This window comes from Opisthorchis viverrini, assembly GCF_000715545.1.
Source record: "Opisthorchis viverrini unplaced genomic scaffold opera_v5_5, whole genome shotgun sequence".
Lineage (NCBI taxonomy): Eukaryota > Metazoa > Platyhelminthes > Trematoda > Opisthorchiida > Opisthorchiidae > Opisthorchis > Opisthorchis viverrini.
The window spans coordinates 60,335-86,150 of NW_008751661.1; the positions used below are offsets into that span (position 1 = coordinate 60,335).

General features: G+C 40.8%; 1 protein-coding gene across 1 annotated transcript in view; it reads right to left on the minus strand.

The window, feature by feature from the left end:
• T265_00481 (hypothetical protein) overlaps window positions 1-25,816 on the minus strand; it is a gene marked incomplete at both ends in the record, with an annotated part of 33,732 nt that overhangs the window by 3,340 nt on the left and 4,576 nt on the right. The window lies entirely within an intron of this gene.

Consider the following 25,816-nt stretch of genomic DNA (forward strand, 5'->3'; position numbering starts at 1 on the left):
TATATATAGGTATATAGATCACACCCTGTAATAATCGCGCACAGTCCTTAACGACCATTACGAAAGTACACTTGGGTTTTTGTTGTGCAACTGAGTTGAGCAGTTGACTGATGATGATAAATACAGTTTGGTAATGCACCTGTGTGAAGACATCTGAGTTGGCCGGTCAAAGAGTTCGACCTTGACCTGCTAGGTCGATATGTTGTTCCTATGTGGTAAGTGGCAACAGACCGATCAAAAGCAGTTGCTCCGAAGGCAGGAACATCGATGATGGTTTTGCTGACGCAGAACAAAATGTGGTTGTGAGTATACTACTTTGGGGTAACCCTTCAGCTTCCAATAAAAGACAAAGTAATGGGGTTACATGGACGCATTGAGGATGGCGCTACGGTACAGCACTTCGCCGGGACTGAACAAGTCACTTCCCACGTTGGGAGGTACACGATAGGCGGGGGCTGTGCAGACAGTTGCGCTACGAATAATGGGCATCTTAGTAAAATGGTTTTCTGAACTAACGCCCGATTGACACCCTCATTCCACATACAATTAGTGTCTACATATCAATCTCTTGTTGACCAATATTAAGTGAATGTCAATCTCTTGAGAAATCTCGTTGACACTCTCAGAGTTCTCCTTCGATTTGTTTACAACACAATTACCCGTTGCGTTGAGGACAAATGAAGTCACTTGACGACCATGCCAGAAATGGACAAGCTGACAAATACACTCTCCCATAGTGACGTGCGGAGCGGGCACAAGTTAACAAAACTTTCCTGTGTGGCGTGTAAGTTTGAGCGACAGATTCAGCTGTGCACCATATGTTGTGCAAGCAGATTCAACTGTGCACCATACGTTGTGCAACTTTGTCAATCCACGACCCACCCGTTTGGTTGTCCCCAGAAAGATTGCAAATCCAACCACAATAGTTGCACCGATTTCGTTTGTCATGCAGTGGAAAATGAGGACTGTGGTGTGTAGATGGAACTTGTTTGGTACGAATCTTTTTTTGAATTTTCAAAAATGACACAGACTCGCCAACAGTTCTTCAAATACACTGCCATTTAACACAAGATTTTCAGGATTATCGCAATTCTTTGCACGTCTGACGTATCTATCGAAAAACAGTAGTACAAATTTTTTGACTGCGTCCATATAAACATTAGGAACAAGGTTTATAAGCATTACATAATACTAGCTAACAGGACAGCCCACAACTCTGTCATTTCGTGATCATCAGGAAATGGAACGTTTCGGAGACTTAAATCATTATTCACTTGACGTTCTCCTAAGGTATTTCAGTGAAACGTTCAAAGATTATCCTTTTCAAATCTCAGCAAATAATCCTGATGCACCTTTCAACCTTCTGTAGACTAAACTCTTAGCTCTTCGAGTGGTTACGTTGTAGATTTCCCTGGCTACTGCAAAAAAGATCTCAATGATACCTTGAAAGCCAGCCGATGAAAAAGTACACCAAAGGTGATCAAAGTAGCGACGTCCATAAACAGTTGACTTGTTGTGGAGTCCGGGTATTTCAATTTTCTACCTAAGAAAAGCTAACAAATATTTCAATTTTACTTTTGGAGGTTTTTTTCCCCATAAAGTACATTACGGACATCATAGTTTCATACTTGCGCCCAGTGATAATGAGTTTCACTTTTGTGGGACATACCAACCAATGTTAAATGCATTCAGCAAGCTATTATGTGTCATATCGTCGATGAAAATCTCTCATCCATTGCTTTTTTCATGTCACGCGCCTTCCTTCCAATGGACACGTGACATCTCAGATATTCTTCAGATTCAAGAATGAAGATACATGAATAAACATTCAAAAATGAAGAGATATCAACTGTATGGAAGGGAGTAACTTTCTTATTAGTGAAGTCAGTTCGCTAAAAGAGAGAGGGCAATACGAATACACCTCTATCCTCCAGTAAAAGTATACATCAACTAGGTTGATTTTTTGGTAAACAGAAATCCTTGTCTCATGTGCTTTCCTGGTGAAGCGTTTTAGTGTGGTAATTTTCATTTCTTTGTTTGAAAGTGCATGATGTGCATAACGTTTTTATATGTTTATTATTCGCAAGGAATGTGTTCAGAGGCTGGAAATTGGTTCATAATTTTCTCCCCCATGTGAGTGGATAAGACGGAGAACAGAAACTGCAATGTGTTTGCTTCGAACGTTTCAAGGTTTCTCTGCAAGATATACAAATTTTTAACTGGTCCACACAAATATGCATATATATATATATATATATGCATCACTACGCATGCTCTTTAATAAACCGATTTCATGAATAAACTCGAAAAATCAGTTTTGCTTACTTTAATCTCACGGGACGGATATGTGAACAGTTATTTCGCTTCTTTACTTTGCCTTGTACTGAAGAACCTTAAAGCTAAGATCGGTCAGAAATGTGTCCACGGTGGTTTGTCTGTAATGTCTTGTGACAAATGCACTTCACAGCATCCATTATACGCTTTAAAGCAGACGCTGAGGTCAGGAAAGTAATTTTCTCAGCATGGCACCGCAACACTACAAGATATCCAGTTTCCGAAGAAGCGTTTAATGAAGTTTTTACCCATGTGACTAAATTAGGACCTAACAGACGTCATAAAAAACTGAGATTAAAACAAACAGACCTGGTGAGTTGCTTTAAGCAAGCTGTTTCACCATTCGTCGTGAGGGAGAGTAGGAGCAATGCATAGCCATGATATTTCTCAGGGACTCTCAGAGTGGGCGAGTTAGAGCTGACCATTTGTGCACAGTGTCTGTCAAACGCACCAAAACAGCTATGAGGTTTTCACTTCAAGTTTTGGGTACATAAGCCAACCAGGCGCATGTTTTTGTTGTTGTATTGTCCAGAAAATAGTGGAAATTTAGCAGCCTTTAGGTTTTTTCCCAAGTAGATTATTGAAAATGGCGAACGGGAGAGCTCAATTACTTTTCATTTGGCAAATATAAGCAAGCGAGATTCGTATATGGCGCATCTTACGGACGACTTTGTAGTGAAAACTACAAGTGAGAAGAGGAAAGCCCTGCACTGCGGAGTTCTTTATGGAAAAAACATCATCTGAACCGTTGCAGACTATCGGTCAGGAAAGCAAAACTCTCATACGCACATTGTTTCTAAAAACGGAATATACGCTTTCTTCTTGAGCGCGTTTTTTTTGAAATTTCCCGGATATTCATTGACTATCAGTCAAATGTAAACGAATGATGTAAAGCGAGTCCGCAAATTCCGTGATAACTTTCACCCTCCATTAGACCAAGTTGGAGTCACGAGAAACCTCATCAGTATTATCCGCCGTTACACAGGTGGTGGAATATAGAGGGTTTCTGAGCTACCTTGATGTTATCATAAGAAAAGTGTGATACCACAATGAAACTCAGAGTGATTGATTTGCGACATAGCGTTTTGTTCATAAAGAAAACAAATTTGTCGGTGCTCATTTTGTGGCAGCATGTTTAGAAAGACACTTTGTGACGATTCTCTTCTTGCTGATCCCGCTTTATTCATGTTGGTCGGCAAGAGCCTTACGCAACACTGTGCTTAACTCCGCGCAGAGCAATTGTGTGGGCTAACCAGGCGCAGACATCTAATTTTTTTAAAAAAAAACTTTTCACTGTTTTGAATATGAACAAATTGGGAAATATTTCAAATGGTATTTTGTCATATAAGTGAAGGTTGAAGAAGACTTTGCAGCTGCTTTAACGTTATCAAAAATATTCGGGTTTGAAAACTGACGAATCACCAGGTGGGGTTCACACCCGAAAATTCTCGACAGACAGAAACATTTTGTCACAAACGCCTGATGATCAGCTTAACAAGTAGGTTCTGAGCTTCACCACAAATATCTCAGCGATGTAGGAACAGATGATGGAATTGGGTTGTGTGCTACTGACAGAATAATTCTCCATATCAGCATTATCCTAGGTATATTTGCTAGCGTTTGGAAACGTTGGTCTTCATGGTAAAGAAACCAGGCAGAATTTCGGAGGCTTTTGTTTGTCTGTTTCCAGACCAACCTTTAGATGTGCCATTAAAGTGACAGGTAATCAAATCAGGTCATGCAGTCAGATAGCCTCCTGATGTGTGTATTCCGTGTTTCAAACAAAAATAACGTATTTAGCGCACTACCATTATTTGCATACCAATATGTTTTTGACTGGAAAATCACACTGAACCCAGCTGAATCTCTCGTTCATGTTTTTTTGAAAGGCGATTTGTTTATGTATTCATACTTGACTATTTTTGTTTTTATATCATATCCGTAGCAACACCTTTGGAATCTTTCACTATTGTCAACTTCCGACTAAATGTGGATGTCACACAAGGAGCGCACTAATTGTAACTTAGAGTATCAACTAAGCGTAGGCTTAGCAAATCAGCTGTGAAGTTCACATGTGTAGACGTAGCGAAAATCGACTGTCCTCGTTAGCTTATTCATTAGATGATCTGTTCGGCGGGTTGAAGGTCGGCGGCTAGGGTCCGTCCCCAGACATGTCTATTCATTCTTGGACTTCCGAATTCAAAGCTCTCGAGCACTTTTGAAGTAAGGTCATTAGATGATCTGTTCGGCGGGTGGAAGGTCGGTGGCTAGGGTCCTTCCCCAGACATGTCTATTCATTCTTTGACTTCCGATTTCAAAGCTCTCGAGCACTTTTGAAGTAAGGACAACGCCGTGGAATGTGAACTTGTACAATAGGCCAACAACAATCGCTCAGACCAAATGCAGAGTGTGACTAAATATCTATGAAATTTAAGCTGCCAGAATGAATGTATCGCATCATTCAATCTAGCCAAAGTGAACTAGAATTTCAAGTCTGAACGACCAGGCTTTTAGATTGCCGGCTTATCAAAATCCGTCAACTACCTGACTGAAAGTAGGACTCAAAAATCGGGTGGCTCGGTAAGCTGGGTGCCTATTATGTTGAGCAAGATCAACTACGAACGCACAATAGCCCAACTTATCATGAAAAAGGAGACCTTCTGCCCCTTCGCTGGAACAGATTTGTTTTCATAGGGATTTGCTACTTGAATGAGCGGTACATCCTTGAACATGTCTATATCGGAGGCTGTCGTATTTCATAGTTGGACACATCATAACAGCCCGTCAGGCCGACAGTCCAGGCCGACAAAAAATCACGTTTCAACCCTACTCATCCTGTTACAAAAGCGCACACAACTTTGTAGAGATAAGATGACCGCTTAGAGCGCTTTTGATTTCCTTTCCATAGAATGGTTTTGAAATCCGCGTTCCAAAAAAAGTTTGTCCTTATTCCTTCCACCTTTACCAATGGACCCACCAGTGCGCATATATCTTGTTGCAAGATTCTCTCATAAGTAAGGTTCTCTCCCTCGCAGATATAAATTAGATGGCACTCATCCTCTCATCACCTGGGCGGTTTTTGAGCTTCGGAAGATTGCATGTTTTATTCGCATCCATAAACAAACAGAGCAACTTGAGGCTGAACGAGATGCAACAATTTTTTAGAGTATCAATCTCCAGACAATGAGTGTTTCTAGTTCTGAGGATGAGTCTAAGATGCGAAAAAATCCCTGACCCCAGACATCATCTGATCAAATAGTAACAGATGCCGGGAAAATATGGTGTTTCTAGTCGAATTTTTGTGATACATAAAAAGTTGATGAAATGTTTTGGTACGTTAGATAAACAACAACACGAAACGGTCAGGTAAAACTTGATATTTCTGTCCAAAAAAGAACCTAATATAAGGAAAGTGCTTTTCAAACGCTCTGTTGCATGCAACCTAGAAATAAAAACGTCCGACGTTTTTCAGTGACGAGTCACGTGGTCGAACACAGTGGATCATACGTTAGGTCTTTAAACGTAGTCAGCAGTAAAATGTCCGTACTTTTTGGTATCTTGCCCAGTGCATATCCATCAAAGGTTGTGCACTGGTGTCCGATGAAGTTCACTCGGCAGATATCCAATAAACTGATTCCTTCGAAGAGACGTTTTAACACAGCATGTGTTTAATCCGCACTGAATTGTTCCATGAAACTGAAAAACTAACTCAATGTCCTGTCTCACCATTGGGTGCTTTTAATTAAAGACAAGGTTAACACGGATCTTCTTAGTAAACGCTGTATGTGAAATAGCGGTCTACTGGTTTCGTGGAACACTTTGTTTAGGAGAAAAGCACGCCTATCATTATTGCCCTCACTAAGAAGTGGGGCTCTTGATCTTCAAACAGAAGAATATGAGACTGTGTGCTCGATTTCGACATTAAAAACTTGAAAATTTCTCCAAAAAAACTATGGTTCGTCCACATATATCAGCTCTGCGAATATGTCGCTTGTGTTAATGAATCCGGTGATAAATGATCTGCCTGAAGGGGCTTTGCTCCTCTAATAAATGTCAAAACATTCCGAGTTTTTCTCAAGTGTTGTATTTTTAGAAGGCTTATGGTATTTGGATTTTATTCAAAATTAGTGGCCAGTAATTTGTAAAAATAAAGTGGCGCCTAGGTGACTTTTTAAGTCGTATTGGCGACATTTTACTTTCTTTCAAATCAAAGCAGTTTCCACTAACCCTTCTTTTTCGGACAGAATAAACATTAATGTATCAGGGTGTGTCTATATGTAGAAGTTTCCTTGGGTTATCCACTTAGACGAGCATGACACGTATACTGTTTATAATAACTCAGAAAAGTGATATAACCAACCGTGTTTTTCCAGAAAGTAAGGCAGTAAATAAGAGATCAAAACTAAATGGCAAAAATGATCCGTGCTTCTGCACAGAGACAGCGAAAACCGTTTTGTGTGTGGTGCAAAGGGAAATTCGCGGTTTTCCGTTAGTGTTCATCGTTCATTTTACTCAGGACTAGGCTCAACTTTCACTCAGATGTCTCAAACATAGGCTTCAGACGATTGTTTCAACTGTGTGTGTTCTAGAAGCATCCTCTGAATTCAGTTTTTTACCTAAGGTAATGTCACTGCAAACCGGAAAAAAATTACGACAAAAAAATATAAACAATAATACCAGTGGACATGGCAGCGACTTCATCTGATCTCCCGATTGAAGGTTGTATTACACAACCAAACATATACACACGTTTTTGAAACACCTGGTCTACAAAGTAACGGCCACTATGATTTCTCTAATGTACCCGGATTGAACATTGATAATCGAGGTTCGCGAAGTACAGCTATCTTGCTAGACAGTGATAGAGGATGCGCTTCGATGGACTGCTTGTCACCTCAAACAAGCCTTTGTTGAAACACCCGTTTGAACTATATGCTGTGTATGCCTTGGTCCCTATCCAAAACCGCGTTTTTCGCTCATCTAATTAGGCCCTAAGACTCCAGTGAATGGGTCACGTGCAAAGTACGACGTCCACAAAAACACAGGAGCCTCCTACAACCTCGACATTAAGAATGCCGACCAGAAATCGTCAGGAACCATGTAGTCACCGTACTAGTTGGAATAATGCAGGTAATTCAGAATGCTGACTGTTTCTTGCAACACACAGAGATCTGATTGTTTCCATTCAGACATTCGGTTTGAACTTTCACAAGAAGATAAAAGCATGAACTATTCCACGTGGTCAATGGAATTCCCCATCCAAGCATCTCATTGGCTCACACTTGTCGTAAGCTAGGTAGTAACCATCATGTGGTCCCCACATGGACTTCTGAGAGCACACTTAAGCCGTTACGCAAAGTACAGTTCTCGTATCCATTCCAAATCTTCCACTCTTCCCCATTTCTATATGTCTCTTTTCTGGACGACGTATATTTTGGGCGGAAAGTCTACACAACCGAATAGCGTTCCGTTTTTCCGGACGAGTGGTCAATCCACTTTACATCTTGTTAGTGCGTGTGACTCCATCAGACAATGAAAGTTGTTCAAGCGGATATCTCTAGAGCCCCTCTACTCTTCATTAAATTTTCCCCGTAGAAATGCTAATGGGCTCATATTAATAGAGCGTATACCCCCCGAAGTGACAGTCAAATAATTCCAGACCAGCGTCAAAAAACAGTCAACAGTTGTCCGCTCCGCGGGAATGTGTTGAAACTACGATCCTCGGAGATAACTGCCTCAGTGGATCACAGCGTATTAGCATGCGTTTACTTTGCTTAAATCTGTTTTCTCACATTACGGTTAATTTACAACTGCTATCAATTTAGAGCGGTTGGAATATCATCCAGCGCCTTAGGACTCGCATCGAAAACTGATGCTCATGTTGACAGTCTTCAAGAAATTTGGAATGAACTTAGTGATCAAGAAAATTGAATGTTTTGCCACAAAACCTCAAAAAGTTCATGGTGTTTTAGGTTAGTTTTACTCTAAAGAGAAAAAGCGACAACACTGCTTCTTCATCCCACATAACGCTCTGCGTGCATTTGCTTTCTTTTGGCATAATTTTGAGTTCAGCGTGCAGTTAGATTCGAATTTTAGCTTCAATAACTAATTACGGACTAAAATCGCCTCAACTTGTTTCATCTTCGCATGAAACAGAAACAAGGAACAAATTTCCTCCCGTTCAGGAGAACAATTATCAGAACTGGTGTGTCATTTACATAAACACTAATAGGGTCCGAAAAATTTCGCAAACTGGAAATAAACTACTAAAAAATTTCATGGAAACTTTCACCAGTTACCCACCCCACTGAGTAAATGCAGTTGGCAAAACCTTGATTTAAGTATATCAGAGTTCAAACTTAGAGCTTGTACATCTGGTTTTTGAATAATCCTGCACACGCACCCCCCAGCCTGAACACACCGACAACACATGCTTTATTTTGTCGCAAAATAGTCCTACCGCATTGTAATTTGTCCCATCTTTCCAACGACTGACGATAAAAATGCCAAATCAACGGTTCAAGACAGCTGCTAAATACCACTTAACACTGACGCTTAGATTCTCGTACGGTTTGTTCTGGGGAAGTTGTGCTTGATGCCAAGCTACATAACAAGCCAAAGGCCTCAAGCCACCAAGACTAAAGGGCTTATAGGGACATTTATAGTGTACAAGACTGTATGTTGTCCCCAAATTTCTGCCGAATGACACCATCTTGAATATACTATCTGTAACACTCAAGCTGTCTCACTGCTGCATTACCTTGACGACGGTGACCGTCATTAGTGTACTGATAAAAACAAGTTGAAAATAACTCATCTCTAAGGGAACAGTGACGTATTCGTCTAGTTTTTCATACAACTAACACTAGACGAGAGATGAGAGAGTATCACCCAATAACTTAAATCATAACTCCCAGTAGTTGGGGAATCAACGGTCCTTCCATCTTCCTTGGATACCCTAGAGCCAAGCGAGTGGTGTCTGAATTTTAGTGAGATCATGGCACCTCACAGGCTATACAAATGGAGGACGCTTTACTTATTTTGGCTTTGATCAGCTGAATTATTGACAAAAGATGTCTTCGAACTTCGCCCCAGGATTAAACGCAGTTGGAAAGACACTCCAGAGAGGAAACTGTTACTTTTATTTCACTCTGATTTGGACAGAGATAATGCCTCTTGCCTAATGTATTTCCCGTGAAAACCTCTAGGACCTCAGTTCGAGGAATGATGGTAAAATCAACACTGTGCACAAGCCTCAAAAAACCTTCGTCACTCACACTGTTACCTATGGGTACCGAAGAGTAAGAACCTTTCGAACCGGTAGGTAGTTTCTGAACAATTATCTTCACTTAGTGGAAATAATGGTGTCTACTTGCTGCCTACTATGGACTTGCAGAATCCAGAATATTCGCCCCTTGACCTTGGACAGTCATTAGATAAACCTGGTAAAGAATATTTCCCGCTTTTTCCACCTGGGTTTCTATAGTTAATCTGTTCTGATGCAAAAATGTGCCAACTGGGACCGACCTCAGACTGTCACCTATATGTGCTTCTTCAAGAATAATTATCGGAAATTTGGAGTAAGTGCTATTCAAGCAAAATTTTTGATGGGAACGCATGCGTAAACAAACAATCGTTTTCGCCATTCTTTTCAAAGTTTTACGACTGGAACATAACAAACGAAACTTGAACCATAGCGTAGAAACGCGCATAGAGTTTTTAAGAGACTGAGCAGTCACCAGGGTATTTGACCTAAGTGGAGGGCCTGAGCAAATCCAGTAACGACTAGCTGAGTAATCTAATCGTTTCTCAGTGCACAGTGCTGTTTTCTATAGCCTGAAAGAGATTAGTTCAAATTCACTGGGGAACAACTGTGGAACCAATTTCAATAATTTAATGGGAACACGACAAATATTTATGAATGCTTTTGCCTCACTAATTCAGTAAAACAGCCAGCGGTAGATAATTGGGTTGCTTTTCGAATTCTGAACTCCGACTTTAAATTTTTCGAACTATTTAATTTTTCTCTTTTGGGCTTTTATTAGTCTTACCAATATCGCTTGCTTGGCATTCAAAAAAGAAAGAGTCCACTGATAATCTATCAAACTCAGCCTGTAATTCAATATTAAGCTTTTGGACAATGTAGATGCACTGTGACATTACTGAATGTATTTTTCACTGGGTTTCTAAGTCTGCTTGTGCAAGATTTTGAAACTAAGCCACTCATAAACGTGAGTCTTTGCCAAGTGTGAGGAACCGTTTCCAAATAACAGAAGCAGAGTAGGACTCTACCTCCAGAAAACTTGACGTTTGTTTTAGACCACGTCGGAATGTGTCAGGTGGACATAACTTTCTGGATCTTGCCCTCAAGCCTTGTACCGAACTATTTTAACTAGAAATGCCGACAACCCTAGTAAAGCTTTTTTGGCATCCGGACTTCCAAAGGCACATCTTTGTAACCTAACATTACCTTCTTGTTTAGCTTAACAAAATGGGTTAAAAACTTTCCCTGAAGACCTATGTTTAAGAATAGTAGCGAGAAGGTTGAGGCCCCTCTTGAGTACCAAGATGAAGTTAAATTACCTCGAAATTATTGGTTCCAAGTAGTTTCAAGTAGTTTAAACCGTCTTACTCCTTTTCTACGACGATTATTCTGGTGAGTCTACATCAAACAGGGAAAGTACTGGACTAGATTTTTGCTTTCATCAGAGCTCATCAGCAGTGCTTGTAAGTAGCAGTGCTGCTTTCAACTCTGATGAGCACTTCACTAGCACGTTCGACACCCACCAGGAATCAGCGCCCCTGAACAGGTGAACGTGTTTTCAAATTGAAAAATAGTTATTTACTGCTCCATAATGTATGTAGGCCATAATGTAGGCCCAGTAAGTTCAATTATTTCACAAGAGTAGCATGTAAAACAGTTTTTCCAGAATGACTATCCGGGTGGATTTGTCTAGCTCTATTAAGAACTGGCTTGAAACGGTCAAGAGTTTATGTTCAAGAGAAAATTTTTTGGTTCAGAAGTTGTAAATATCATATAGTACAGCATTAACTGAGCGCCTTATGTACGTTTTGATGAGCGCACGACAGGGGAAGCTGCAAGCATTTGGCACTATTCTGGGTTCATTTAGTCAAATGAATCAAGTAAATGACCACCGAAATGATATTAATTTCTTACAACTTAGGAGTTCCGTCTCGATCAATCAAGTAACGAACTATTTTGGTAATTGCCTATTACGGTTTGTAAAGTTGAGTAGACAAATAAGAACTCTAGGGCACATGAATTTAAACAGCAAGGCGTGTGCAATATAGTATCGACCCAGAACAGCGCCACCAAATAGAGAACGTCTGCTAATTAGTAATGAAATACACCCTTTTACAGTAAGAAATATACCTTCAAAAAGGTTAAGATTGCTACACATAAAGCAATGCGTTTTTACAGTTCCTGCTGAACGCTTCAACTGTGTGATCAGAATCAGCCTATGAAGTCAAAGGAAGCTACATCATAAGGAAGAAGATGTAGGTTTCTCGAGTAAAACCAATACATTCTGGCATCCCATGCTGCCACTAAGTAATGACGCAAAGCGTTTGTTGCGAATATCGAATCCAAGGCTAGCTAGATGCCTCCTCGTTTACATGAAGTAATTCAGTGACGAGCGTCAGAGATGTTTTAGTTTATGTGACTTTCAAAGCGATTTCTCATAAACCACAAAGAACGCTTGCCTTGGCTACTGCATGCAGTGCTCGTCCGGACCAAGAGCACCAAGTTTCGGCTGAGAAGGAAGGATCGTTTGTCACTGTCTGATCGTAAATAAAACCCACGACTTCCACAGTAAACCAGATGACCGGACCTCTTCGACGAATGGAATTTTAGGATATGGTTAACGATCTTTTGTGGTTAGTTACTGGGAAAAATTAAACCGATATCAACTCCAAAAGCATAATCAATTTGCCTTTACTTATTTTTGTGATAAAGCTCCTAAAACCGCCCTGGTTTTCCACGCAACAACCCCCAGGAAACGTGTTCAGATGACATAAGTAGACGTGCCCTCGGTTCTAATAATTTACCGGGCAATTTCAAACCAGCGAAAAACTTGGGGAACCAGTACAAATTGAATGCTATGTGGAAAATATAATTTGTTTAAACTCTTATATGGTAGTGTTAACGAAAAAGAACCACAATGGTTTGTTCATTTCCAGAAAACCTTCGATCACATTCGTTGCGGTAAACTGTTTTTCGCCACCAAACTATGTAAGCCGTATTTCTTGTCTTTTCACATGCTAATGTAAAACCAAACCGAATTATGCCGGAAACGGACCGGTTAAAATTCAATTTGAGGCGTAATGTGTACGGTCTAGGAAGACCGCATCTTCATCCTCTGGTGTTGTGGTCAATGGTGATGATGACCACATCCGTTAGATGGCACTCTCGACAAATCCAAACTGCAAGAATTAGTTGAGGAAAAAATTTTTCAACCAAAACTGGCTCATTGTTTAACTGGCTGTTTTAAACCTCTGGAAACAGCTTTTGCCAAAAAAGCACCATCTTAAATTCTGAATTTTGGCAAACGATTGTGACCTAGAATATCCGTTTCTTCACACCAGTTGGCGTTTTGTAACCTCAGCCACTCGCTCTCGGGAAAACACAAGTCCTCACTGTATAACTCTTTTCAGGAGAAAATGCATTAGGTGGGCTGTTATTCAGAGGTTCACCCACTATGTTGGCAAAGAGATCGTGAACTTGTGAGCGTGCGCGGGACTAGACAACTATGTCTTGTTACAAACAACCCAGTGTGTTTTGCTTGAAGTTGTTGGGTAAGTGCGTCACGGTTGCCTGTTCTCCAACTCTATCGGTTTTCCACAGAATGCTCCGTCATCCAACTGGATATCAAAAATGTTGAGAATCCTTAAGCAAATAAAGAAAAATGTAGGTTAGTCATTTTTCGGGCAACCCAGTAGTCTAGTTCATCGTTTTTCTCCGCTTGTGCCTCTCAAGTTCCTTCACCGATAACCAGCTTGATTCACCTGTGATCCTTAGTTCGTAAGCTCAAAATACTTGATCCCGTACCATCACAGTAAAATTCAGTTTTTTCACGTATTCCAACTTGATTCGTGTTTCTGTTCAGGGGGACACTGCGGCCACGTTTCGCTTTACACTGCATTTGAAAATCAAAAGTACGAAGCGCACGGGCGTCCGAAGTAGCGTGTCTGGTGAAATGGATCCGCTTCAATATGGATTGCTGACAGTTCGCCTAATGTGGTAGATTATTGCCATATGGTCAATGAAGAGACTAACCAGAGCACATTCAAATGTTGAACAACCAGATAGCACACAGACCACAGATGTGCCAGCATGCAGTTTTTTCGGGTTTAATTTGTTCCCAGCAGCTTATGGGTTACTGACGCCGCAGATCAAAACATTTTTGAGTCTTTGCAAGAGACTGTCTCCTCCCTGAAGAGCAATGCACAAAGTGATAATGCCTCCTACAAAATCCACTGTTCTGAAATGCCCAAATTCGTGTGGTGTCGTTTGCGAACTGTCATTGCACTGAAAACTTTTCTTAACATGAGCCTATACAGACTGGTCGATTGAGTCATCCTGAAGGAATATAAAAGATTCACATTACGTATAAATGTGCTAATACCATGACTTACTAGTCGGCACAATGATGCTGTCACAACACGTACAATTACGTTTCGGACCTCTATACAAGAGCGGAAAAATTACTCAACTGGCCTGGTGGACGGGCTCCAACAACAAGCACACCGATGCCTGTTTCCAAATGATCAGCACGTACTCACGTTCCATGCATTCTTTTGATATTTTCAATCACATACTTAAGTCGGACTGATTCATTTCATCATGGCGTACATCCCACAGAAAAATAATGGTTAGCAAGCCCTTTGTGCACAGTGAATAATACGAAAGAGTTTGGCAGTATTTTTCTCCTCTCTCAGAAGGATGCCACTCGTCGAGTAAACGATTGTGCACTATTTGCAGCCGTTCTCTGGTCGAGGACACACTTCATTAGCTAAAGAACGAAAAGCAGTTCAATGTCTCATACTCCAACATGGAAGAGGAAACGTGATTCACTTGCTAGCAATTGCGGATGCATTTAGAATTTTAACTCATCCATTAGATTCACTAAAAATGTCTTTTCGATGCTAGTTCTTCATCTTGATCCTGGCCTGACGTAGCTGTCAGTCAGGCGTTTGAGTACTAATCCGAAAACCTGATTCCTCTCAAAGAAATGACAACAGTGAACAGGAGAGTCCCGCAAAAACTTTTCTGAAATTTATACCTGATAATGTGTCTAGCGTTTGAATGGCAAGAAATGGAAAATGTGTTTGAGATAATTTTATGAAGTGGATAATATTTTTGGTATGGTAAAAAGGGAGTATTTAAGCCTGTGAGAAATGGCTACCCGCCAACGTGGGGTCACTGGTTTCGTATGAATTTCTGTGGTTTGTTGGTCACAAGGCAATTGTCTCTACTGTTTCGCAGGCGTTTTGTCCAATGAGCTTGAGATGGTGCATTTGCGCGCAAACAAAAAAACGCTGACGGACTTAGCCGGACCGAACATTACCCAGCAACTGAGCTACAATCGTGTTAGCGATGAATTTAGTTTGGATGTTCCCGCTGCGTGAGGATATGCACTCAGTAATCCTGTGGGACTGGTGTCAAGTTGGCCGACCAAAGTAGTTCACGAAGCAACCTGGAATAACCGTAAACACACTATATCTATTATACTGGTGCTTTGCAGCCGATCACTACCGAAGTGGGTTTTTATCTTCGTTATTAGAGTTATCAGTTTCCTTTGTTTTTCCCGATGCGGCTGCCGATTTTGGATGGTAGTGTCACCAGGGCTTGGGGCTTGTAAGTTCTCCCGTGAAGAGGTGTTTTATTGCAAAATGCTTTAAGTAGTCTTTTTCTGTGAGGATTTTCAATATATAAACGCCAAGTTTACATTTGGTGCGCAGTCAGTGCGGATCTTACGAGCCAGATGTTTGTGTTGTACAACTCTACATCAGTTCACGGACCAAATCAAATCGATTTTTCACATGAAGGTTTTGTGTTTCCTCCAGAATAATACAGGGCGTCTTAGGTGATATGTGTTATGAACCTTACGATTCCGGCATACACACTGAGTTTTCCCGCGCAAAATGCAATCTATCAACAACTTCATCCATAACAGTTTATAATCTTCCAACATTTGCTTCGTTCTAACGTCATCTGTAACCTTCTATCGCTCATTCGCACCTGTTACAATAAGCATCATCTTTTAGAACTTTTTGATTCATCCTAATTAACGTAAGGTCTTGCGTAAGCCGAAGTTTCGGTACGGCACCGCCCAGCAGTTTTGTTTCTATTTCATTTTGCACGGTATTTTTTGAGAACTTCCAAAACAAGTTTATGGGCGACAGAGCGTTCTTCGCATGTCAACTGGGTTTTCACGGGGAACCCAAATAAATCTCATTTTTGTGGCATTCTTCAGGTAAGTGTGCTGCCTGAAGGTCATCTGACGCTTCATTTGGCATGATATTCAAGATAAAACAGGACGCTTTCGTAAAGAAAAGATTTCTGAAAACTCTTCATCAGAGTATACTCGGTTTCGTCCCTTTTTGGGTTCATCAGTTAAGCGCAGAATTTCCGTCAGCCTTATGTTCTACCTGAGCCCAAAATGGAACAATTTTGACAAATACATCTATTTCCAAACCAATTAGGTTTTCAATAGATGCTAAAATGAATTTCTCTTTTTTTGATATTCTTTAACTTCATTTCGGTCTCTTGTGAAAACAACTAGATATGCAAACTACTGAATTTCCCATAATCTATCCAAATTATTTTAAGTAGGACATTAAGTTGACGGAAACTCAGGAACCGCGCCTACAAAACGAGTCACAAGAAGGGCGAAACCGGTCATGAGCCATCGAAGAGTTTTTCAGTAAATCTATAGGAAAATTGATTCATTCATATTAACATGATGTTAAAGAACTTCTAATCGAGACCAATGAAACGCAGGTCGTTTGTTTTTGGGCTTTGATCCCCAGAAAACTGAAAAAACATTCCGGATCCACAATAAGCAGCCGGATAACCGGATAACTCTGAGATCGATGCGTTAGTGGAGATTCAACAACTGATGAAGTTCGGCAATCAGATGTTAAAACCCTTCTTTAAATCCTTCATTAATCTGATTCATGAATCGCATTTAGAAGAACGACGCTTGGCTTGTCGGTATATTTTTCACAGCTCGCGGAATAAGCCCCGTCCTGGTTTTCCCGTTAATTCCTAGAGCATGATGGGTATACTGGAATAAGAAGCAGCGGAAATGAACACTGATTTCTTTGACAGAAGGGAATCAAGCGTAATTGTACTCGGCTGTTTTAGATTTGGTATCATGTCAGATATCTGGAGTTCAAACTCCAGATACGGTCAAAGATATGCACTGCTGGAGAGCTTTACCAAGGACAAAACCTGAGTCTGTTGCCTCTCGTTTTGGTGTAGGCTCACCAAAATAATTGTGACAGGAGAGGGTGACGGATGTTCAACTGACAGTGATGTGAATAAAAAAATCCCCAACCCCACTTTACGTTATTCTGCATTTAACGGGGAAAATTTGAAAATATTTACTTTTTTCAGAAATTTTGTTAAAAAATCAATCGCCGTTATTAGATTATTGTGAAGGTGAAAGAAATGCAGTCCAACAAATTCGTGGGTCAGCGTGATAAGCGCACAGATATAATCTCCTCTGATCTGGACAAAGAAGCGGATTGTTTTTTTTTACTGAATGGGGCATGCAAAATAAAAAGCACGATCCACCTGTTGCAAAAGGACAATTTAAATCGATATATTCAGCGCCAATCAAGTCAGATTCATGCAGCAGAGCCTTGATTGTTTTTTATGCTAGATGATAGCGAAGGATAATCAACCAAACATTTAGCATATTGTAAGGTAAGTGACACATCGATTGTGGTCGAAGAAACCAGCAAATTCTCTGTCACAATAGAAGCAGAGGCATCTGCTGAATAGGCGCGTTGAACTTATTTTCGTTCCGCTGTTAATTCATCAGGCCGTCTTCTCCAAGGGTTTTCAAATCTTTCTTAGAATGACAACATTCCTTTGTTTAGTCAATAAAGAACTAGCTATGCTCCCCGAAATCGTACGGCTTATGATGTTTTGGCAGAATTAATATTTACAACACCGTGTGTGGAAAAGTAATTTCTTGCTCTTCAATGCATCGGATTTCTACAATATTTTGTCACCAATAAAACCGTGAAGAAAGTCTTGTAAACGGAACTTTTTACTAGCAACGTGATTACTCAAACCTCTGCATTTAATCCAGTGTTATCATAAATATGCAAAATATGATACAAGGCTGTTTACCCTCCATTCTCGATCGATTCTGTCGTTATTTTATTGAAGATTTCATTCCGATGCCCACACACGACAGATTTGCCACCCAAACATCGCCACTGAAAGATTATCTACGTACAAAGCTGCTTATGTTCACCAAGCTTCATCCAATGCATTGGACAACGTTCAGGTCTAACACGTGTAAATTAATCTGACAATAAGCCTCAAAAGGTTCGCCTACAACTGACGACTCTGTATTTGGTGCTTGGGAACAGTTGGGTCCAACTTTTGGTGCCTATTCAGAATACCACCCCGTTGTTTCTTCACTCTCGCACGGGATGTGGAATAACGGAAAACAGTGCAAATCACATTGATACAAAAACTGGAATATAGACTATATCCGACATTTGGGAATAAGTTAACTCGACTTTAGAGGCAGTATTCGAACGAAACACAAGTGAATCGAGTTTTGTGTTCGTTCTCTTAGCTATATAATTTAGCCGTACATGTGTCGCAATCCACGGCGCATCCAGCGCATCGTGCCGCGGTGCGCATGTCACGACCCATTGATCATGTCACCCGACTGGTTGCCTTTGCAACAAGCGACCAAGCAATAGTCTCGTTAACATCAAAGCAAATTAGATTCTCTTGGCGCTATTCCGAACAGCTATTTGCGTGGAACCTTTGTCGTATTTTGCGGCTTAACATTAACTCAATGTTAAAACGAATATTGAGCTCCATATATACCTAATTTGTTGTCTTTCGGCTACATATGGCTGGTGAGTCCAGAAAGGGTTGTTAATAAGTCCTTGTTCCACCGTAAAGCTCTTTCAGCAGGTTAATATAGTTGACCCTCCTTGCTGCACAATTACCATTGGGAAGCATTTCTAGGTTCCGATGGGTAGTCAGATGTCCATCTCACTACTTAGACCGTTGTTATGAATAGGAAAACAAGTCTGTCTGATTACATGAGACTACCCCGAGTGGGATAACAGTCAAGTTGCTTGTACAGTTGATGCATGCTCGCATCTGAGCCCCCCCCCCAGAATGTTTGTTATGGCCTAGGTAAGGTAAGGTGCACTGCAGTCGGGGCTGGAGTCCACACTTCTTTCTGGTATTATGTCCCACAAGCCCCCAATGATGACAATGATGAGGAAGGATTTTGACGTAGCAAACTACTCACAAGGCTGCTGAAAACTTTTCGACAGCCCACGACCAGTTACGCCCTTCTTGGAGCTCATCAGGTAGAAGCAGTCCTTGAGTTTCCGTCAACCATGTGTTCTACTTGACCCCAAATTGCAATGTTTTCGAGAATTATACTCATTTGCAAATCAGTTTAGTTTTCACGAGAGACTGAACTGAATCTCAAGTTTAGGATATTCTACAACTGAATGTGCTGCACACAGGCCGCCTCATGATTCAGTTGGTACGAAATTCCAGATATCGCACTATATTTTCCTGAAGGAAACTACTCACAAGATTACTCCTCGACAGCCCACGACCAGTTTCGCCCTTCTTAAGGCTCATCAGGTAGTCGCAGTCCCCGAGTTTTCATCAACTTTATGTTCTAATCGTAAAAACCAAATTGATTTGCAAATGGGTGTATTTCTTGAGAAGGATTTTGACGTTTACTCCCACCGTTTCACAATTGGCACCGAATGTTTATTGTGTTCTGATATTCCTCTTAAAAGGTAACAGGGGTTGCCCTCTGAAAATAATTCACTTTAAGTAAACAGCTCTTTTTAATTCCAAGAGGCGTAAGAAAATTCTGCGCCCGAACAGAGCTAGGCTAAAATATTGATCGGTCCGAGTGATCCTATTTCGGTGTGCCCCCTCATACTGCATGCCCATTTGAAATTGCCATTCCAAGTGTCTAGCATTCTGTTTTCGACATGAAAGAATTTTTTACACACAGTAAAATTGAAAACAAGAGGACTGACAAGAGTTTATTTCTTGAAAGGTTGTTTTTTAAATAGAAATATTTCAAATGGGCTTTTCAATTTAACTAGACGTTTAACCAAGCCCCTTGTTTTTCAGGGGTAAAAATGTTAACGATTAATGGGTCGAGATCAAACGGAAGATGTTAAACTTTGGTGTTCCGACAAATCACCATAGCAGCTTGGCTTTTGCAAAGGATTAATTTCTGACGAGGTTGACAATGATTAATGCATATGCGACTGACTGCATACATTTGCTTTGTCTGGAACAACTTACACTGAAGTGCATGTGCACATTTGCAGTCGATTGTTATAAACACCAAATGGATGATACAACCCCTTTGTGTGCCTATTTTCATTGTTCTTTTAAGCGCATATCTTGCCATATTGATGTTTGCCTGGCGTTGCAGCGTAGACAAGCAACCAAATCTGATCACTGGCCAGCGTGTTTCATTTCTAAGAAGCGCTTATTTACAAAATGCATCTTTGACCACCTGTTTCGTGTAATTCTGTGCGCCAATGCTACAAAGCACACGATGACAGATTGAATCACATCTTCCGCGCTTATCCAGAAGTTGCAGCTAGCAACAGGCTGGATGCCATTGGCTAAAATGCTGTGAACCAGATTAGCACCGAGTATTTCGACAGAGTTCTGCATTCTTTCAATGCCAGCTTACTTGGTTCAACACAGACACACACATACGTTATTTCACCGTTGTGTGGTACGGTAAGAAACTGTCAAACTGTCGTCCTCATTGAGTTGATTTGTAACAGCAGATTGCTTCAAGATTATCCGGTTTGCTCACGTAGATCACCTGATACCGCGCATCCCATGATAGCCACCATCGTTTAATCTGAATTAGCAATACGGATGATAATTTGGCTCTGTCTGATCAAAATCAATAAACTGCCATCGGCAGAGTTTCCTTGACATGTATAGTGATGTAACGCATAGAATGGCCTCATTTAGGGTGCAAACCGGTTGTCTAGCACACAAGCTTTCGAAAAGTACGGAATTTTTCCAGCAAAGCCGCCTTGTTCAGTTAGAGATTCGAATACCAGATACAAACTGTCATTCCACTCTAATGATTGTAATTTTAAGTTGTAATCCCACAAAAAGACAATCACCAGGAAGTAGTACTGTGATCCTCAGGCATTCCTACTTCCAGAATAAGCCGCTATTGTTCTTTGTCAATCCCTACCAAATATGTGATATCTCGTATGGTTCAAGTCAGAGTATAAGCTTTGCTGTAAATTGCTCGGTTTAAAAGATATCAATTGACTATTGCACTCGTGTTCAAAGAGCTGAAAAACGCATTGTGGAGGGAAACGATCGGATATCGGGCGTACAAGAATCTTGATGCCAGGAACTGAGAGCAGTGGAAAACGGAAACTGTCACCTATTTGTATATTATTTTGGTTCTTACTGAAGACTCACCTAAATCCAAACTGAATATCTTGCTTACGATATTCGAATATCGTACCAACTGAAACATGACGCAGTCTATGTGCAGCCTATTCATCTGAAGAAGAACCTCATAAACGAGACATTCATCTGCGATATCTCGAATACTGTATTAAACAAAAAACATGATGTGAATTCTTCGCTTCACTCAGGATTTTGCAACAGATATCTCATGAAATGCTGTAGGTGCGCATGCTTCAATATTTTGTTCACAACACCTTGTTGATAAAGTGTACAACTGGGGCTTCTTAAGCCCCCAGAAATAGCAAATTAACCCAATGATTTCAGGTTTGTTCCGCTTATCACAGCTATAAATTAGCTCACTCGCTTCGAATGTTCGTGGAAACGCAAGGATGCAAGCACCAAAACGTCCGATAAATCAGTTTGCTTTAGAAGGAGTGCGCAACGGAATCCATAAACCGTCTTCAACTCTGACGAGCTGTTTGGGGAATGCAATATTTTTAAAACGTTGCGGAGGAAGAATATATTAGCAGTAGTTTGTTAAAAATTAAAGGAATCGGATATCCAAGATTTTTATGGTGAATTTTCATGTTTTCAGATCGATTGCCTGTTATTTACGAGCCTGCAGAAGTAGCTAGACTGCGAAATTTCTAGTAAAGTACTTGAAATATGTCTCACTTTGTACACCGCAAGTAAAACGCAATAAAACATGCTCCGTTTAAACTTGTCAAATTCCCAGCAGGACTTCTGCGTTTTCGAATAATTGATTCATTCTAGCTAAACCGCAACAGTGATTTTACACACAACCAGAATAGCTCTTCTATTCCGGCTGGCAACAAAACATCGAGAAAAGTACACAAACTATTTGCCATTGACAAGTGTAACTGGACTAATAATAGTTGGACAAACCAAGCTGACCTCGAAAACATGTGAAGAACGTAACTACACTGGGTGGACGCTTATGTAGGAACAAAACCAGAGCTCGGACCCAGTTATCTTAACATGAAATAGGACATTTTGAACCTATCAGCTGGAATAAGATAGGAAAAGACATGGTAGTGATATCTTTCTGTGGCATTATCATTCCTATGTGTATGTTGCCAAAACCATTCTTGCAGTGCTGTGAACTTGGGTCACCTGTGGCGTAGGTGTGACGTCAGCTTATTCGTGAAAGGTCGAGGATTTAATTGAAGCGTCACTCTTACAAAGGTGTGTTTGAAAATTTTAGTGTCAACCTACTTAAAACCGTCATTTGAGGGAAGAGAGCATAACTAGGTTCCATCTGAAATATTTTGCGTCCGACGATCTGAGAGGCCAGACAATTAAAAGCCAAAAAACTGATCGATGCAACATCTGGGCCAATAATGTGGTAGACCAACAAAATCACTAGATATACACGCCTGTCTAGATAATAATAAAAGTCATGCCTAACGTCACGGCATTGCCCACAGATGGCTTGAATTATTTCAAAGAATGAACTGGTCACTGAGTAAGTTCACGGTGTACTGATGCATAGGACAGGGACGAGATGGCTCGGTTGTGAGAGCACGAATTTACTGCCCGGAAGGTCAGTGGTTTGAACCCGACCTCTGCATCTCGAATTTTCCTGTCTAGGCCTGGGCAGCCTTGCAGTATCCCAGGCCTCGGGTGGCATGGCAAAGGCATCGAAAGGGGTCCACAGCTGAATGAACGATGAATAGGAAAAAGTCGATCGTGTGCTGCTGGGAGATTTTAATTGCATATCCTTACCTGATCCCTCTTCTCTTTTGGAGTGGTAGTCACTCATAATTCAAATACCACTCATGTGCACACCAATTTGGTTTTCACAGGAGACTCACCTAAAGCCCAGATGTATTTCTCGTTTGCGCTGTTCTTCTTCATCTAAATGTGCTACATCAACTCGCCCCATATTTTACTTGGTACGAAATTGCAATGCATTATGTGGAGGTAAAACACCACTCACAATGTTGGTGAAAACACTCAACTGAAGAGAAATATCGTAGATGAGAGATTTAGCTGGGTTTTAGATCAGTCTTTTGTGTAAATAAAATTATCACTTAGTTGGACTTGTTTATCTAATTTCGTGTAATTTGAGCTCAAGTAGTAAATAAGGTTGTTGGAAACTCGCGGAAAAAGGGCAAAACTGTCTTTGGGCTGTCAAAGAGTTTTCAGCAACCCTATGAGTAGTGTGGTACGTCGGTATGGTGAAGTTTCTGTTCAGAAACAGCGATTAAGGCTATCACGATTCTTAGTGCCTCTTCCAGAAATGTTTCACTGACCTTGCTACCCCTAAAGAGAGACCATTCTCAGGAAAGACTGAAAGAATTTTCCATGTTTTAACCTCTATTGGTTAATTCTATTCTGCCAACTGTGTCACTGAATTATTTTCAACGTTTCCTATGCCATTCTTTGACTGATCAAGGGTCATCGAGTTTGGCTGTGCATCGAAATGTGAAAGGGTGAATTTATAAGACAGGCCAGTGAGAGTGTAGAATGGGAACGGATCAATTCACCAACAGAGGAAAATGAGATATTATCAGTTTGAAGAATATAAACAACAGTAAATCCGGACCTTGAAGCAAAAGCACTTTGATCCCGTTCATAGACCTCTCTAGGTAGAAATAGCATATTCGATATACATGTAGGAGTTTTTCTCACCTCCATTCATCAATGGTTCAGCAACCAGGTTTTAAATGTCCCACGGCTTCGCACCACAATACACCAACAAGGTCAGTGCTGTTCGGATGGGCTTACAACAAGTGACATTTGAGGGGCTAGGTTGTTCGAAAAATATGTAAATTCCAAACAACTGGAGACATGCAACACGCTAAGTGCTTTTCGAGGATTCAGATAGGTTAACTCATTGAATTCGATCACTGACTTCCATTGTTTGAACCGGAGACTGTTTACCCCATCAGTCTGGATGGCATTCAGCTACTCAAATGACAAAACCCGTCTGGTTTTATTAGCCTGGTCGACTGTAACAAATTTCTTACACGCTTACAAAGTAGTAGACCAATATTTTATTGTAGACATATTTGTTGGTATCTTTGACAACATAACAGAACGATCGTTGGTGGTCTGTCACTTTATCATGTAGATAGGCCAGATCAGGTCAGTTTTTGGGGCACAACTTGTTTATGCTACTGTCAAGTGGTGGGAAGTAATTCGACCCCACTAAGTTAAGGATAATCGATACTAACTTGTGGCAACTCCGTCCTCTAAGTTCATGCTACATATCCACATTATTTGCTATGGCAGATTCCCGAAACCAGCCAGGGCAACTGCACACACATTATCACCTGAAGCTTACCGGACTAGGGGTCAAAATAGCTTAGTGACACCGTGGAAAACCGTTTTATCCGTGTTCTCCTCCTAGCATAATACATGGTAATTCATACGATATTCTGGACTCAAAGACGGTATCTCTATCACCAGACCGCACACATGCGAAATAACTCAAAACTGTAAGATTTATCTGCCGGTTCGAATGGCATCCGGGAACTAGAAGATTAATCACTCTCACTGATGGCCGTCAACTAGTAGAAATCTTAAATACTTGAACAACCTACTCCAGTGGTTCAAGCCTGCCGCATTATCAGTGGCTGTCTCCTATTCTGTCTCTTGAAGGAATTTGATCGGCCAAGTTGTATTCCTAGTCTTCCCCAGCATTTAACTTGTGGGTGTGCTGAAACCAGAACCAAGAAGAGTCTGTTGTAACATCGGTGACGATCGCTAAGGTGACCTGTGTTTTGGTAGGAGATAAATAGAAATGGTGAAGACTTTGACCCTACTTGTCCGCAATTCCAGCAGTACAAGGAAACGGAACGTCGCGTATGGCCTACGCAGGTTACCGCAACTGACATTCCAGCACATTTGTGAGCGATGAACATGTTTGGTTCACTACTAAAATGCCTAGAAAAGTAACGCTTCATCGTTGTTACGACGGATTATTTTGTATTGAGTCTAGGCGGTTGCGAATAAAAGGCTGACTGGTGAATAGGTAACGCATGCCTTCGATATCAACAATCAACGAAAGGATCACACAGTGAATGTGCCAATGTTCAGTGACTGGGAATTTTGTTCCAAACTATAGAGCCAGAAGTCAGTTTCCCCTCCCAACAATGCTGAAAAAAGAAAACTGCATTGGAACTTCTTCATCCTGCCAGGTGTCCATATTATTTTTCGGTGTATTTCTCCTTTAAGTGATTTCGCAAATTTTCCAAATATTATCGGCAATCTGTCCATTAGTATTCATGAAGGTCCTTATCATAAAACGTGCCTGTTTTTTATTGCATTCACTGTATCCTACCCGACCTTAATCTAACCTCATGCAATTCACAAGAACCAGGCGTGACTCAAAATAACCCAAATGTCCTTAGATTATTCATCTTCTTTCCTACTCATCACAGCAACTTCAAACTCGCTGTAAAGGTAATCGCGCTTTGGGTGTACACATAATGGTTAGAGGTATTTGGTAGAATTTAGGCAATTCATGGTTTAGGAATCCCTCTTAGCCAAACCGAGGGCGATGAAATTAGTTGCCTAAAGTGACCTAATTATACGGTCCTGTGGTTTTTTCAGCCGATAATCACAGTTTAGTTCTCTCAACAACGACAACCTCGTCAAGGTTTTTATCCCTAATGCCACGATATGTGGAACCAACAACCTGGGCTTGCTGCGTTTTCTAATAAGCATGCTTGAAACTCGTAGCCAGCTGTCATCCGACATGTTGTTCTCGCCACATGGTTGCATGCCACTCAA